Below are 16,592 nucleotides of genomic sequence, written 5' to 3'. Positions count from 1 at the left end.
AGGGGTTACGTCGATGCAAGATTTAACACTAATCTGGATGACTCTGAGTAGAAAACCGGATACATATAGTGGAGCAGCCATTTGGAATAGTTCCAAGTGGAGCGTGGTAGTAGCATGTACAATATGACATAAAGATTTCTGAAGTACACACGGATCTGAATGTTGTAGACCCATTGACTAAAACCTCTCTCACAAGCATAACATGATCAAACCCCATAACTCTTTGAGTGTTAATCACATGGTGATGTAAAATAGATTATTGACTCTGGTAAACTCTTTGGGTGTTAGTCACATGGCGATGTGAACTATGAGTGTTAATCACATGGCGATGTGAACTAGATTATTGACTCTCGTGCAAGTGGGAGACTGTTGGAAATATGCCCTAGAGGCAATAATAAATTGGTTATTATCATATTTCCTTATTCATGACAACCGTTTATTGTAACTCAAATACACGTGTGGATACATAGACAACGTGTCCCTAGTGAGCCTCTACTGCACTACCTCGTTGACCAAAGATGTGTGCCTTGCCATGTGTCTGGCATGGGGGTACTCGTTGTCCCTTAGCCATAGGCTCTATATGGTATGCCATGCTATGTACCGCACCTGATGCGTGCCTTGCCATGTAGCATATGATTGTGTCAAGTTTATTGCTATCATTTTCTGCATGTCAAGTATATGTTCCGATGACCATGAGATCATGCAACTCACTGATACCGGAGGAGTACCTTGTGTGTACCAAATGTTGCAACATAGCTGGGTGACTATAAAGGTGCTCTACAGGTATCTCCAAGGGTGTCTGTTGAGTTTTCATGGATCAAGACTGGGATTTGTCACTCCGTGTGACGGAGAGGTATCTCAAGGCCCACTCGGTGATACAACATCACAATAAGCTTGCAAGAAATGCGACTAATGAGTTAGTCACGAGATTTTGTATTACGGAACGAGTAAATAGACTTGCCGATAATGATATTGAACTAGGTATGGAGATACCGATGACCGAATCTCGGGAAAGTAACATACCGATAGACAAAGGGAACTACATACGGGATTAGCTGAATCCTTGACATCATGGTTTGACCGATAAGATCTTCGTAGAATGCGTAGGAACCAATATGGGCATCTAGGTCCCGCTATTGGCTATTGACCGTAGGGGTGTCTCGACCATGTCTGCGTAGTTCTCGAACCCACAGGGTCTATACACTTAACGTATGGTGACGATATAAGTATAGTTGAGTCATTATGGTGGTTACCGAAGGTTGTTAGGAGTCCCGAATGAGATCCAGGACGTGATGAGGAACTCCGGAATGGTCCGGAGGTGAAGATTGATATATTGGACGAAGGGTACTGGAGTCCGGAATTTTTCGGGGGGTACTGGGCGATGACCAGCGTCACCGAAAGGGGTTTCGGGGGGCCCCGACAAGTGTTGGGGGGGCCCATGGGCCAAAGGGAGGGGCAAACCTGCCCACTAAGGGGCTGAGCGCCCCCCTCACCCCATCTCATCTAACCAGGAGGGTTGGGGGCGCCCCCTACGGCTTCCCACCTCCCGGCTTCGGGGCCAAGTCCCCCTAGGGGAGATCCCATCTGCCCTGGCCGCCCCCCTAGGGGAAACTTAGGAGCGCCACCCCCTCCTCCCTTCCCTTATATATAGAGAGGTAGAGAGAGGGCAGCCGCACCCCAGAGCACATCTCCACGCCATGGCGCTGCCTCTCCTCTCGCTCGCATTCCTCTTCCTCTTCGTAGTGCTTAGCGAAGCTCTACCGAGATTACCCCACCACCACCGCCACCACGCCGTCGTGCTGCCGGAGGACTCGAGGTGCTACTTCACCATCGCTCACTGGATCGAGGAGGTGAAGGCGTCATCAAGCCGTACGTGTGTTGAATGCAGAGGTGCCGTCCGTTCCGCACTTGGATCGGCAGTTGACGGGATGGATCATGATTGGATTGCGAAGATGTTCAACTACATCAACCGCGTTTCTTAACGCTTTCGCTTAGCAATCTACAAGGGTATGTAGATCCAATCTCTCCTCTCGTAGATGGTTATCTCCTAGATTTATCTTGGTGAGCGTAGGAAATTTTTTGTTTCCCATGCAACGTTCCCCAACAGCTTCGTCACCTCGCCCCGCAGTCGTGTGATGTCCCCAAGTTACTCCGCCGCCACCCCCGGGACCGCGACACTCTGTCGCATCCCCTCGACTCCACCACCACTGCCGACGACCACCGGAGCCGCGGCCACCATCACGCTCGACCGCCCAACACTCTTCATTCTTCTCTGTAAGTTGCACAAGCACATGTTGACCTCTGTTAAGAACGGTTTAGTAGATCGTTTTTTTCTTCAGTACATCGGTTTATTCCCGGTTTAGATCGAACCGATACGCTGGTTTCTTTTATTTGTACGCGCGTTAGCGGTTTAGATATTCTACGGATGAACGCACTTTAGTTACTAAACACACACCCTCTAGGCCCAGTAACAGCCCAACACGTAGCACTCGCCCGTTTTGTTTTTTAGTTAGTTTCGTTTTTTTAAACAGAAAAGTTCGAATCTTAGAAAATCAATATCTCCTATGTTTTTTAATATTTTAATTTGATTCTTTCTGCTCTAGATTGGAAATTTCTTAAAATTTCTATAGATATCAAATTTGACTATGTTGAAATTTTGAAATTTGATTTACATGAAATTTGTTCAAATCCCTAAATTTGCAATATCTTGAGCTAGGAATAATATTTTTTTAGTGATTCTTTTTGCTGCTAGCTTCTTATGGCTTTGTTTTACCTTTAAACTGGGGAATTTCATGATTATTTTAAATTAGGTTTTTAGGCAAAACAGTACCATTTTGACTTATTTTTGTTTTACCTTTAAAATTTTACTTTTTATTGTTTTTAGATTATTTTATTTTTGTCACTTCTCAAAAATTTAGTTTTGTTTCTATTAGTCAATAGAAGAATTTTTTATTTTAAAAATGTATTTTATTTAGTTTTGTATGAAAACTTGTATATGTGATTGTTAGAATTTTGTAAATAGCTTTCTGTTTATTTCTTTTTGCTACTAAAAGTTTAGGAAAAATACTTTCTGTTAAATTAGTTGTTTCACATTTTTCTTTTCTTTTAGTTTATTACTTTAGTGTTTTAATTGTTGTTAATTTTTTACTTAGGGCAAAACTACATTAGATGTTTGTAGTAGATTCTTAGACTTTTCTTAGTAGTTTTTCTTTGTAGCTTTATTTGAAGGTCCTTTAATTTCATTTGAGTTTTATTATTGAGTTTCTTTGTTGTCTTAATTGTTATTTCGAGTGCTAGAATTGTTTGCTAGCATGTTTTCTTATAAGAATGCTATGACTGTTTAATATAGATTTTCAACGGAGTGACGAATAGTTCTACCAAGTCTTTATTCTGAGAGCGTTAATATCTTCATCAACTTACCAGGAAAGTTCACTTTGACCATGTTATTCATACCTATGTTTTTATTGCATCTAGTGTCACCATTCGTAATTCCTCTAGTAGTGATATTGAATCCTTGTAGTTGAGTAGTATGCATGAGGTAGGAACCCATCACCCTGCTACCAAGCCCGGGACGTCGTTTAGTTTTAAATGCTACACTATAGTAGACGGGGTTGGTATGAGTGTTTGGGAGTGGTGTGAGTATGGAGGACTCTACGATAATGGCGAAAAGTTCATGATGGCATCGGTAAGGACTGCATCTTTAGGACCTCAAGACTTCAAGACTCGATGACAAAAATTCAATGCACACTACTGGGTGAAGGATGGATTTGATGGGCACCCTAGAGCCACTAGTGAATAGCCGGGATGCATGGAGAAGCAGCATGACATCTTGCAGAAAGTTTAACCCAGATTCAAAGAGATGGAAGAATACTTCATGCCCGGAAGCTTACCTATGCAAGCGCAAATCACTATGGACTCTGGCAATGTTGACCCTAGTGGTGACTCTGGCTGGGACAGTGCCAGTAGATGTAGAACTAGGTAGGATTGGATGGGCACCAAACAGTGGTCAGAGGAACTCTTTGGAAGACCATGTTTCAATCGTCCTGTTCTCAAACGATCTAAAGTGCAATGACGAAAAGTGAGGGATCGAATCTTGCGGGTAAAGTGTACAAATCTCTATAGAGAGTGAAAACCTAATCCATTAGTCGTGTCCACGGTTACGGACAATTTGAGACTCTGGACTTGGATCTATCTTGGAACTTTCAACACCGGACTGATAATTAATTGTGTGTAAAGTGTTTTGGGCTATGAGACATCAGTTGGCAGAAGCATGTCACAATAGACAACTCTGTAGTGAAGACTCCTGATATTCCTTTGTTGTAGGGAAAATAAAATCCAGCATTTACGCAAACAAAATTTAGACATAGAGCCACAAAGCCATATTGCATATAGTATAGTTTTATCATCTGTTTTTCTACACAGCTACAACGTATCATGTTGCAGGATTATTTCTACGACGAGTGAGTTTTGTTATTGGGTTAATGTCTACACTCAACTTGCCAATGGTGTTGGTGGGACTCCACACCCGATTGTTTGCTTCCACTGAGACTTATGAGGTATATATATATATAGGACAACACTATTATGATCATGGTATTAGAATAAGTATTATGATCATAGCGCCCCTATATAGGGAGCGATTGGTTGTTCCAGAACCAATGCGAAAGAAAAAAATACCACCCAACCCCCGTCGCCCTCCCGCATCCCTGCCTTCTTCCCCGGCGCCCGCGCGCCATGCCCAATCCAACCTGCGCCCCCCCTCCGCCCAGCCTCCCCTGCCTCCCCTAGCTTCTTCCAGGCGCCGTCCCGAACCCCGGCCAAAGTAGCCGTCACCGCTCTCCCCAAATCGCGCCGCCACCGCCATCACCGGATCGCGCCGCCACCGCCGTCGCCCTCCCCAGATCGCCCAGCAACCGGCGCCACACTCCATGGTCACACTACCACCGCCGCTCGCTCCCCAAATTGCGCGCCACTGTCACCTCGTGCCTCATCCTTTATACTGTGCCCCTGCTCCTCGACCACCAACGGCGACACACATCCATCCTCCTCTGCCCCCGCGACCTTCTTCCTCTCCTGCCGCGGCCTTCCTCCTCTCCCGCCGCCGGCGTGAGAGCTTCCCACGTGGGAGCGCCGCTCCAAATCTGCGTCGGAGTCATGGCGTCCTCCGCCCGCCCGGTCGTGCCGCCCTTGCAATCAACTGAGGCTACGGCCTTGTCTTCACACATAGATGCAAGCTAGCCATGGGTCGCCATCCATGGAGCCTGACCTGCATAGGCATCTCTTGCCGACCTTCATTGGCGCCTGTCATCGACCTTCCATCGACATCTCTGATTGCAGCCGCGCATGGCACTCTGTGGCTTCCCTGACCATGGGTCAACCGCCCACTCATCTCCTACCTTCTGGATGTGCGTAAGGAGCACGAGCACGCGAGTGCCTGCCGCCAGCAAACTGCATTGCTTCCTGTCGGCCAAAGTGCCTCGCATGTGGAGAAGAGATTGAACTTACGTACCTACTAGAAAAGAGAGAGAAAACTGCTCTATGTGTCATTTCCCCTGGACGGTGTAAGAATAGAAAAATACTTCCTTTTTGAGTCGTGGTCCTGCTTGCCGATGCTGAGGGTGCTCGGCTGGAAACAAGAAGATCCATCTAGCCTGGTAAGTTTGGCCAGTGAGCCTATGCAGTCCCACGGCACATGCGTGCTTCTGTCTAGTTCGCGTCCGCAGGGAGTGTGGTGTTGGCGTGCACTAGACAGCCACATGTGGTGAGAGGAGAATCCAAGTTAGAAGCATAAAACACTACCTTCACACTTGCACGCAAGAGAGACACACTGTTTTGACAATTGCTGTTTACAAAGAAAGAAGTTGACATTTTTTTTCCAGCAGTTACCGTTTTTTAGATGATGTTCAGGCCGCAAAAAAATGCAAGAGACTCTATAAGTAATTGTTTTAAACTTGTGAATCTTGATAGTACGTTACTGTTTTGAATGTTGAATGTTTTAAATAAATTTTTAGCAACGGTTGAATAGTTCTTGTAAAAAGTTGTGTGTATTTATTTCTAACAATTCGTTGTGTTTATTAGAAAGACAGAAGTTAAACATTAGAAACTTGCACAGTTCATTGTATATAAAAAAGGAATAATCAACAAGAAAGTTCATAAAAAGATCAAACTTTTCACACTGCAAAAAAAAGAACTTCTCATAGTACAAAATAGTGTTTGTTTCTCTTTTTCAAAACCAGAATAAGTAAAATGTTGAAGCTATTTTTCTTTATGTCTCGAAGAAAATAAAAAGTAAGAACAAATGTCTCTCTCGGTGTTATGTGTTACACACCTTTCCAACTCAAAACAGAATTGTTTCATGTGGTAGGAAAAGTACAGAAAAAATTCAAGCAGAAACAATGATTGATACTTGTAAGTTTGGAAGAAGAAAAAAACGTTTCAACAAACAAAAATCATGAGGATTGCAAAAAAACTTTGAGTTAGCATGGTGAAAATTGAGAAGTTCGGGAGATGAAACCTTTGGGACTTCAAAAAATAAGTTTAACTTTTTAAGCAAACTCGTGTAATTTATGAAAGAAACTCATAATTCACTTTGGATGTTTAAAAAACTATGATTTTGTAAAACTCAGGTTATCTCGTTAATAGAGAATAAAACCAAGAAGTTCAATTTGAAAAAGCGGAGCAGTTTGATATTTATTTAGAAAAACAAAATTTTCTTGTTACTAAAGAATAAAACCAATAAGTTAACAATGAAGAAGTTCGATGTTTCTAACAAAACTCCAATTTTCACATTTCTAAAAATACATAAAAGAAGGTCAAATTTAAAAATGGAGTGGCTCGATGTCTATCAAAAAGTTGGATTTTTTTATTATTAAAAGAAATAAAACCAGGAAGTCCAAATTAAAAAGATGGAGAAGTTCGATGATTATAGAAAACTCAGATTTTCCTCGTTATTAAAGAATGGAAACAAGAAGTTCAACTTTTAAAAATAGAGCGCTTCAAAATTTCATAAAAAAGATTAAGAAATAAACCAGGAAGTCCAAATTAAAAAGATGAAGAAGTTCGATGATTATAGAAAACTCAGATTTTCCTCGTTATTAAAGAATGGAAACAAGAAGTTCAAAATAGAGCGCTTCAAAATTTCATAAAAAAGATTAAGAAATTCAAATTAATATTCATAAAAAACTCAGATATTTTCACATAACCGAGAGAAGTTCAGCTTGATAACTGCCAGAAGTTCACGTACTACAGGGTGTGCATTTTGTATTAAAAAATAAAAAAAGCAAAGACTGGAAGTTTGTTGATATAAGTTCAAGTCCTCCGCCGGAGAAAGTTAAAAAATTGTGAGAGAGGTTTATACAAAACAAATACCATTTGTGTAACACTTGACGAATGGATGAGAAAATTACAAACGAAAAATATGTCACAGAAAGTTCAACATGAAAACAGTAGGAAGTTCACCTACTACACTGAATGAATATCAGATGAAAAACTTTTAAAATCGTCGCGAGTATGAAAAAATGATCAACACGGGAAAGTTGCGTGTTTACAACAGATTTCCATCGGTATATCACTTGCTCAATTTTGGTGAGTGGATGGAGAGCTACGGGCAGTGAATGGAGATCTACGAGCAAAAAAGCACGTAAAAAACAGAGTGAAGTTCAAGTAGACATGCCGAGAAGTTCAGATTCTTCACACGGTGCATTTTCGAAGAATCTGTTTCGTGATAAAGGCAGAACGAATGATCTTGCCATTTTCAAAATTACTTGAAAACGGTCAGGATTCAGAGAAAACCATCAACACGAAAAAGTTTCGCATTTTCCGTAGCTTTTCAACGGTATATTATTTGCCCCATTCCGATAAAGTTTGTAGAACTTACGGCAAAAATACGTTTTTATCCATTTTCAAAACTGACATAAAACCGTAATGAATTAGTAGAAACAATATATACAAAAAAATTTCGCATTTCTTCAAGCTTTCAACGCCATATCATTTGCTACATTTGGACGTACGGTTAAAAAATTAGCTCGAAAATACAAACTCGGTGGAACTTGTACCGTTTTCTAAATTACTTTTAAACCATTCAAAATTAGAAAAAACTTTTAACATAAAAAAGTAGCGCATTTTCATAAGCTTTCCAACGCCATATTATTTGCCTCAATTGGATTAGCTGTTTAGAAATGGCATCGAAAATACGAACTCGGGTGTTTGGTTTGCGAAATTTTACAATTTTCCGAATTACTCTTTAACCGTAGGGAATTAGAGAAAACTTTCAACATGTGGAAGGAGCGGTTTTGCAGAAGCTTTCCAATGCCATATTATTTGCCTCATTCCGATAAACGGTTTAAAAATGCGATCGAAAATACGATTCACGTTTTTTATATGAAGAAAAAACAGTTTTCAAAACTGCTCTTAAACTGCTTACATTTTGCCAAAAATTTAACTTGGGTCATGATACTGATGTCCATAGCTATCCAACGGTATATCGCAAGCCCCATTTGGACACCTTTTAGCTGAAGTTCAACCTAGTACTCGGGGAAGGTCAGGCGGGTTACTCGGGAAGTTCATGTTGTGACCAGAATATTATTCTGATCCCGTGATCAGAATAGTGTTTATGTGTATATATACACATATATATCATTTTTATGTTATTTATACATGTGGTTGCACTTTGATATATACATTGATGTACTGTGTGTGCCAGCATACTAATCCAGGGATGGCACAAATACATAGAGGCTTGACCGTTTGAGGCCGGGTCACTACAAAGTTATCCTTTCCGATTAATCAATCAAGTTATTCCTATAAGTGTCACAAACAGTCTAAGAGTTCGTACTAAAATAACAACATATGAAAACACATCAATCAACCCTAATGTCACCTAGTTACTCCAATGTCACCACAAGAATCCGTGGGTCAATTATATGATATGCATCAAACAACTTTAGATTCATAATATTCAATCCAACACGAAGAACCTCAAAGAGTGCCCCAAAAATTCTGAAACAAGGATGAAAACGTGCATCAACCCTATGCATAGAGTACCCCAATGTCACCTCGGGAATCCACTAGTTGAGTGCCAAAACACACATCAAGTGAATCAATATGATACCCCATTGTCACCACGGGTGTTCATATGCAAGATATACATCAAGTGTTCTCAAATCCATAAAAGTATTCAATCTGATAATAACGAAATCCTTGTAGCGATCCAACCTCAAACGATCAAATCTTTGTGTATAAGTGTCATCCCTGGATCGGAAATGCTGACACACACAATACTCGAGGATTTATAAAAGAGTTCAATCACACACTTATTACGTCGAATGTCTCAAAAAGAGTACTTATTACAATAATATGGCTGAAGACAATCTAAATAATATAACAGTGGAAGCTTCAGAGGTAAATGAGTCCATCAACTCCAATGACATAGTTAAGTGTATGCCAACGACCTAGCGCACCTTACTCTTCATCTGGAAACTCTACAACATAATACATTGCGGCCTGTGTAGGTCAGCACATGGAATATGCTGGCAAGATAGCACTATAGTGCAATGAACAAGTAACAACTACAACTATATGCATATATGGCTCGTGGAGGCTCTATAGTTATTTTTGCGGAAAGCTGGTTTTTCCCTACAACAAAGGAATATATTTTATTTAACTAAAAAGTTTGTTGAAAAACATTGAGAATGGTAACCCCATCTCAATCCCAAATTAATAATCATCAACCCCACATATTAATTAAGTAAAGTGATGAGATCAACATAGTAATTCAAGCACCAGATACTCAAGATGTCCATAACCGGGGACATGGCTAACCATGATTAGCTTATACACTCTGCAGAGGTTTGCGCACTATTCCCCACAAGACTCGATCTCCTTCATTGAATTTCTCGCACTGCATGTTTTTTGAGAAACGGATGACCGAGACACAGTCTTTCCGAAGAGGTCCCCTTAACCCATAGATAGGACGGTACACCTACAATCCCCTACATCCGCTAGCCCATCATGGAAAGGTTTCCCACAACTTACTCAATTATGCCAGATCCCATAGTGGCTTGTGGCTGCACACGGAAGTTTCCAGCATGAATAATATAATGATCCCTTTGAGCCTGGGTGGCGAACCATAGGAAAAATCACACGGATACCCCGGGATTCTCCTTTGGACAGTAGTGGATTTCCCCAGGTGCCCACAAACCAATCCACCCAGATGTGTGTTAAATTAGCCACCTTAAGTAAACCCTTAGTTCAATAATAATACTCATAACTGTCATGAATCACTCAAACCAAACCACGTCTAAGAGCATAGCATAGCAAAGTATAATAAGCGTAACGTAGTAACTCCCAAGGTTTGAATAAAAGGGAAACAGGTACTACCTCAACAATTAATTCCCAATACCCAAATCTTATACAGATCCTACTCATGCAATGTTTGAGGATTGAGACTAATGCATAAAAACTAGGTAATAAGGGATATGATCAAAGTGTTACTTGCCTTGCTGACGATCTAAAAACCCTAGTGACTTGTAGTAGCATGCTTCGCACTTTGGAAACTCTATCAGGAACAAACAATAGCATACATAAGCACTCAAGTATAAGATGCAAGGGTAAAACTCAAATGAAAAGATCCAAACTGAAAGTTAAACTAAAGAGCTTCGATTTGCAAAAAAAGAATCAACCAAATCGGAGCAACAAAACTCAAACTATGATCAAAAGAAGTTCAAATTCAAATCTTCTTACAACCAAATTTTAATTTGTCAAAACCATGTTCAAGTTGGTTATCTGGAAAGAGGGGAACAAGACGAAGATTTTGGCATTGGTTTCACTCAATTTGGTCGCACGAGCAAAAAGTTGTGAGGGTTTGAAGATCAGGGACTAATCTGTGAGAAAAGTATTCGTGGATAGGTCCCTGACAGAAAATAAAATAAAAAGAAAAACTTGTCGACCGAACATTCGCTAACAGAACCAAACGAACGAACGTTGTTTGCTATTGCAGATTAACAGACGAATGTCCGCAAATTAGATCCGAATGTAAAAACCGAGAAAAACACTAACACTAGAAATAAACCGATCTAAACCGAAGAACCAAAAATGAACCGGCGAACCGGGGCGGTTTTATACCGGTTCACGGCGACAGCGGTCAACGGTGACGGCTCCAGCGAAACAAAGCGGCGACGCCAGTGCGGGTCGGCGGCGGCGGTGCAAGCGGCGGCAGCGGCAGCAGCGGCTACGGCGAGCGGGCGGAGGGGGTCGGCGGGCTTTAAAGGGGGGCGGGGCGGCGCTGCCTTGGGCGAGGGGGCGGGTCGACGGAAGCCCAAGCCGGACTACCTCAACGTCCGTGCGACGGCGGGTCTCCTCCCGCTCGGGAGGAGGGCGGCGAGGCGACGCTGGCTGCGGCCCAGCTCGGCTGGGCCTTCGGCCCAGTCGGGCGGCGAACTTTTTTTAAAAATAAATTTCGCCCGAAGAAAAATCCTATTAAAATATAAAAAATCCTAAAAATGCCAGAAACAATTTTCATCGTCTAAACCTAATACTTAGAACAAAGTGAACATTTTCCTGACCTAAAAATGCAATTTTCAAAAATGCATATTTTTCTAATTGAAATAAAATGCCAATAAAATATAAATTTGATTTTAAAATTTCCTCTCCAATATTCGTTTATTTTGAAGAAGTCATTTTATCTTCTCTCTTTTATTTTGATTATCGGAAATAATTGGAGAAAAAATATTAAAACCAAATTGATCCTCTGTTCAAATTTGAGAAAATTCAAACATGAAAATATGTGAAACCTCCAACTCTCTCCTGGGTCCTTGAGTTGCTTAATATTTCTAGGATCATGACCAAAATGCAAATAAAAATATGATCATATGATGACCTATGTATAACGTCCAAATTGAAAATTGGGATGTTACAAACCTACCCCCCTTAAGATGAATCTTTCCCTCGAGATTCGGGTTGGCTAGAAAATAGTTGTGGGTGGTCTTTCCATAGGTCTTCTTCTCTTTCCCAGGTGGCTTCATATTCAGCACGGTGGCTCCAGTGAACTTTGCAAAATTTGATAACCTTGCTACGTGTAACTCGGCAAGCAAAGTCGAGAATCCTGATGGGTTTCTCCTCGTAGGTTAGATCACTCTCCAACTGAATTGCTACCAAGGGCACTATATCTCTCAGAGGAATATCGGCCATTTCTGCATGGCACTTCTTTAACTGGGAAACGTGAAACACATCATGAACTCCTAAAAATCCTTTGGGTAACTCCAACTTGTAGGCAACTTCTCCCATACGTTCTAGAACTCGATATGGTCCTACAAATCTCGGGGCTAACTTTCCCTTAACTTCAAATCATTTAACTCCTCATAGTGGTGAAACATGAAGATAAGCTTTGTCTCCGATTTCATAGACTACCTCCTTTCGTTTAGTATCAGCATAACTTTTCTTCCTGGACTGAGCTACTTCAATCTATCTTGAATCAACTTAACTTTCTCTTTAGACTCTTTGATCAAACCTGGTCCAAACAACTAATGGTCTCCAACTTCATCCCACATCAACGGTGTCCTGGACCATCTTCCATACAAAGCTTCAAAAGGGGCCATCTTCAAACTAGCCTGATAACTGTTGTTGTATGAGAACTCTGCGTAAGGCAAATTGCCATCCAAACTAGATCCATAATCTAGCGCACAAGCTCTCAACATGTCCTCTAGAATCTAATTTACTCTCTCTGTCAGTCCATCGGTCTGCGGATGAAAGGCTGTACTGAACACTAGCCTAGTACCCAAAGTCTGGTGTAGCTGATTCCAAATCTTCGAGGCAAACTATGTCCCTCTACCTGATATGATGGTCCTCGGAACTCCATGCAGACATACGATCCTGGTGATATATATCTTGGCTAACTTTGCGCTTGTATATGTGGTTTTCATGGGGATAAAGTGAGCCACTTTGGTCAAGCGATCAACTACTACCCAGATTGAGTCATATCCTGATCGGGTCCTAGGTAATCCGGTGATGAAATCCATGCCAAGTTTATCCCACTTCCAATCGGGTAGCGACATAGGCTGTAATAATCCGTCTGGCTTCTGATGTTCTGCCTTCACTCTCTGACATACATCGCATACTTCTACATACTCGGCAATATCCTTCTTCCTACCCGTCCACCAGAAACGTTCCTTCAAATCCAAATACATCTTGGTGCTTCCTGGGTGAATCGAGTATGGTGAGTCATGGGCTTCCTGAAGTATTAACTTCCTGATCTCCACGTTATTGGGCACATATACACGTTCCTCAAACCATAAAGTTTCGTGCTCATCCTCACGAATACCTTTTGCTTTTCCTTTGCTCATCTTCTCTTTTATCTCAGCAATTTCCTTATCATCCTTTTGAGCTTCTCGAATCTTTCCCAATAAGGTAGATTGAACCTCCATTGCTGCAACAAAACCTCTTGGAACTATCTCCAACCAATGTTCCTTGAGATCGTCTACTAACTCCTGCGGTAATCCTCCGATTACGAGAGTATTGACATAACTCTTGCGGCTGAAAGCGTCTGCTACGACATTGGCCTTTCCTGGATGATAATGCAACTTCATATCGTAATCCTTTATTAGCTCCAACCATCTCCTCTGCCTGAGGTGTAACTCCTTTTGCGTGAAAATGTACTTCAAACTCTTGTGATCCGTGTACACATCACAATGGTTTCCAATCAGAAAATGTCTCCAGGTCTTGAGCGCCTGCACTACGGCTGCTAATTCCAAATCATGTGTGGCATAGTTAAACTCATAAGGTCGAAGTTGCCGTGAGGCATATGAAACAGCTCTTCCATCTTGCATAAGTACACCTCCAAGTCCCAAGCGACAAGCGTCGCAATACACTTGGAAATCCTTGCGTATATCCGGAAGAATCAGCACTAGGGTTGTAACCAAATGTTTCTTCAACTCCTAAAAACTAGCCTCACAATCCTTGGTCCATTTGAACTTGGTATCCTTCTTCAACAATTCTGTCATGGTTTTGCAATTTTGGAAAAATTCTCCATGAGCCTCCTATAATATCCTGCGAGTCCCAGGTGCCAACCACTCAGTGACAGACTGAACCTTGGTAGGGTCTACGGCTATACCTTCTCCTGATATAACATGTCCAAGAAATCCATCTTCCTTCAACCAAAACTCACACTTGCTGAACTTGGCATATAGTTGATGTTCCCTGAGCTTCTCGAGAACTAAGCGTAAGTGTTCCTTGTGTTCCTCTTCATTCTTCGAGTACACCAAAATATCATCAATGAACACCGCAACAAACTTATCCAAAAACTCCATGAACACCTTGTTCATCATACTCATAAAATAGGCAGGGGCATTAGTCAATCGAAATGACATGACCGTGTACTCATATAGTTCATACCTTGTGGTAAAAGTTGTCTTAGGTATATCCTGTTCTCGAATCTTCAACTAGTGATATCCTGATCGAAGATCGATCTTTGAGAATACTTTAGCTCCTTGCAACTGGTCAAACAGATCATTGAACATCGGTAGTTGGTACTTGTTATTGATTGTAACTTCATTCAAAACCTGATAATCAACAACCATTCTTAAAGATCCATCATTCTTCTCAACTAAGAGCACCGGGGCTCCCCACGGTGATGAACTTGGTCGGATATAACCTTTCTCCAATAACTCCTTAATCTACTTCTTAATTTCCTCCAGATCATTTGCGGGCATCCCATCCGGTCTCTTCGATATTGGTTTCGTGCCTGGCATCAACTCTATCAAAAACTCTATGTCTCGATCTAGCGGCATGCCTGGTAGTTCCTCTGGAAATACATCCGGGTAATCCTTCACAACAGGCACTTCTTCCTGAACAACTCCCAAGAGAGAATTCACTTGGGTCCTCCTTGGTGCATGCCTAGACACATACTTGATCCTTTTTCCCTCCGGGTGGTGAGTAGAATTGACTTACTAGCACAATCGATATTTCCTCCATACATTGATAGCCAATCCATGCCTAGTATCACATCCAATCCTTGTGACTCCAAGACTATTAGGTCTGAGGGGAAAACATGCCTACCTATGCTCAATGGCATCTAGAAACATCCTCTGCTTGCCATATACTCCGCTCCAGGTGAGCTTACTAACATAGGTGTCTTAAGAACTTTGGTGGGCAACTTATACTTATCCACAAATCTCCTCAATATGTATGAATGCGAAGAAGCAGTATCAAAAAGAACTATTGCAGTAAATGACTTAATCAAAAACTTACCTATGACTGCATCCGGCTGCTTTTCAACCTGCTCCACGTTAACATGGTTCACTTGCCCTCTGGTGAAGGGGTTGGGCTTCTTCCCAGAGTTTCCATTTCCATTGCCATTCTTCAATTCTGAGAAATCATTGGCGTAGTGTCCATTCGTCCCGCACTTGTAACAGGTGACACGACTCAGGTCCTTCTTGGCGGGGGTTGCTGGATTGGGACGGTTCTGGCTGTTGCTTGCTCCATTCTCATCCCCATTCTTAGGGCCACTGTGGTTATGTGTGCTTCCTCCATTATGAGTATGGCCTCCATGGTTATGGGTGTAACCTCCGGGGTTAGGGGTAAAGGGAGGCTTCTTCTGAGCTCCAGAATTGTACTTCCCCTGTCCATACTTCCGTTTGCGGCTCTCTATCTGTTGTTGTTTGCTTTCAATCATATGGGCGCTGTCTACCAACTTCTGGTAGTTAGTGGATTTTGCCACCATCAACTGCATACTCATCTCATCATTCAGCCCCTCCATAAACTTCTCTTGCTTCACGACATCTGTGGCAATATCATCTGGGGCATAGCGAGCTAACTTACTGAACTCATCCATGTACTGCCCCACAGTACGATTGCCCTGGCGTAAGTTGTGAAACTCAGGCTTCCTCATATTCATTGCTCCTGTAGAGACATGGGCTGTCTGGAAAGCTTGCTGAAACTAATCCCATGTGACATTGGCTATGTGAAAAGTGGATGTGTAATTCATCTACCATGAGGCTGCGGGTCCATCCAATTGATGAGCGGCAAAATGCACCTCCTCAGCATCTGTGCAACCTGCGGTGGTCAGCTCCCTTCCAATCCTGCGGAGCCAGTCATCAGCAACAATCGACTCGGTGCTACTGGAAAACACCGGCGTATTCAACCTCAGAAAACGGGCTAAGTTGTCAATTGGAGGTGGTGGTGGTGGGTTGTTATTGTTGTTGTTGTTGTTGTTGCCTTGGTTCTGGACTAGTAGCTGCATCAAGGCATTCTGCTGTTGGATCAATTGGGTGAGCTCTGGTGGGAATACAAATCCGGGGTCATGTCTCGGAGGCATCTGATAGATTTAGAGGGGAGATATTAGAATAGAGTGGGGTCTAAGGAGAAATCACTACCCATATGCACATGAGACAAACACATTCATATCACGCCACTCAATTCAAACAAGGGCATACAATCAATCTAGCTACTGTTACAAAATACTCGGACTACTAACTTATACATGGGGGAATACTATTGATAATATGGTGGTTGACTAAAAAATTTGATCGGAAGAAGACTCCATGACATCTGCTCCAGCTTCGTCTTCATAATCGTCATCACTGTCGGGGTCGGAGTCGGTG

Source organism: Triticum dicoccoides, chromosome 6A (assembly GCF_002162155.2).
Source record: "Triticum dicoccoides isolate Atlit2015 ecotype Zavitan chromosome 6A, WEW_v2.0, whole genome shotgun sequence".
NCBI lineage: Eukaryota > Viridiplantae > Streptophyta > Magnoliopsida > Poales > Poaceae > Triticum > Triticum dicoccoides.
The sequence above is the reverse complement of the archived record's forward strand: the minus strand, read 5'-3'. Positions refer to the sequence as shown.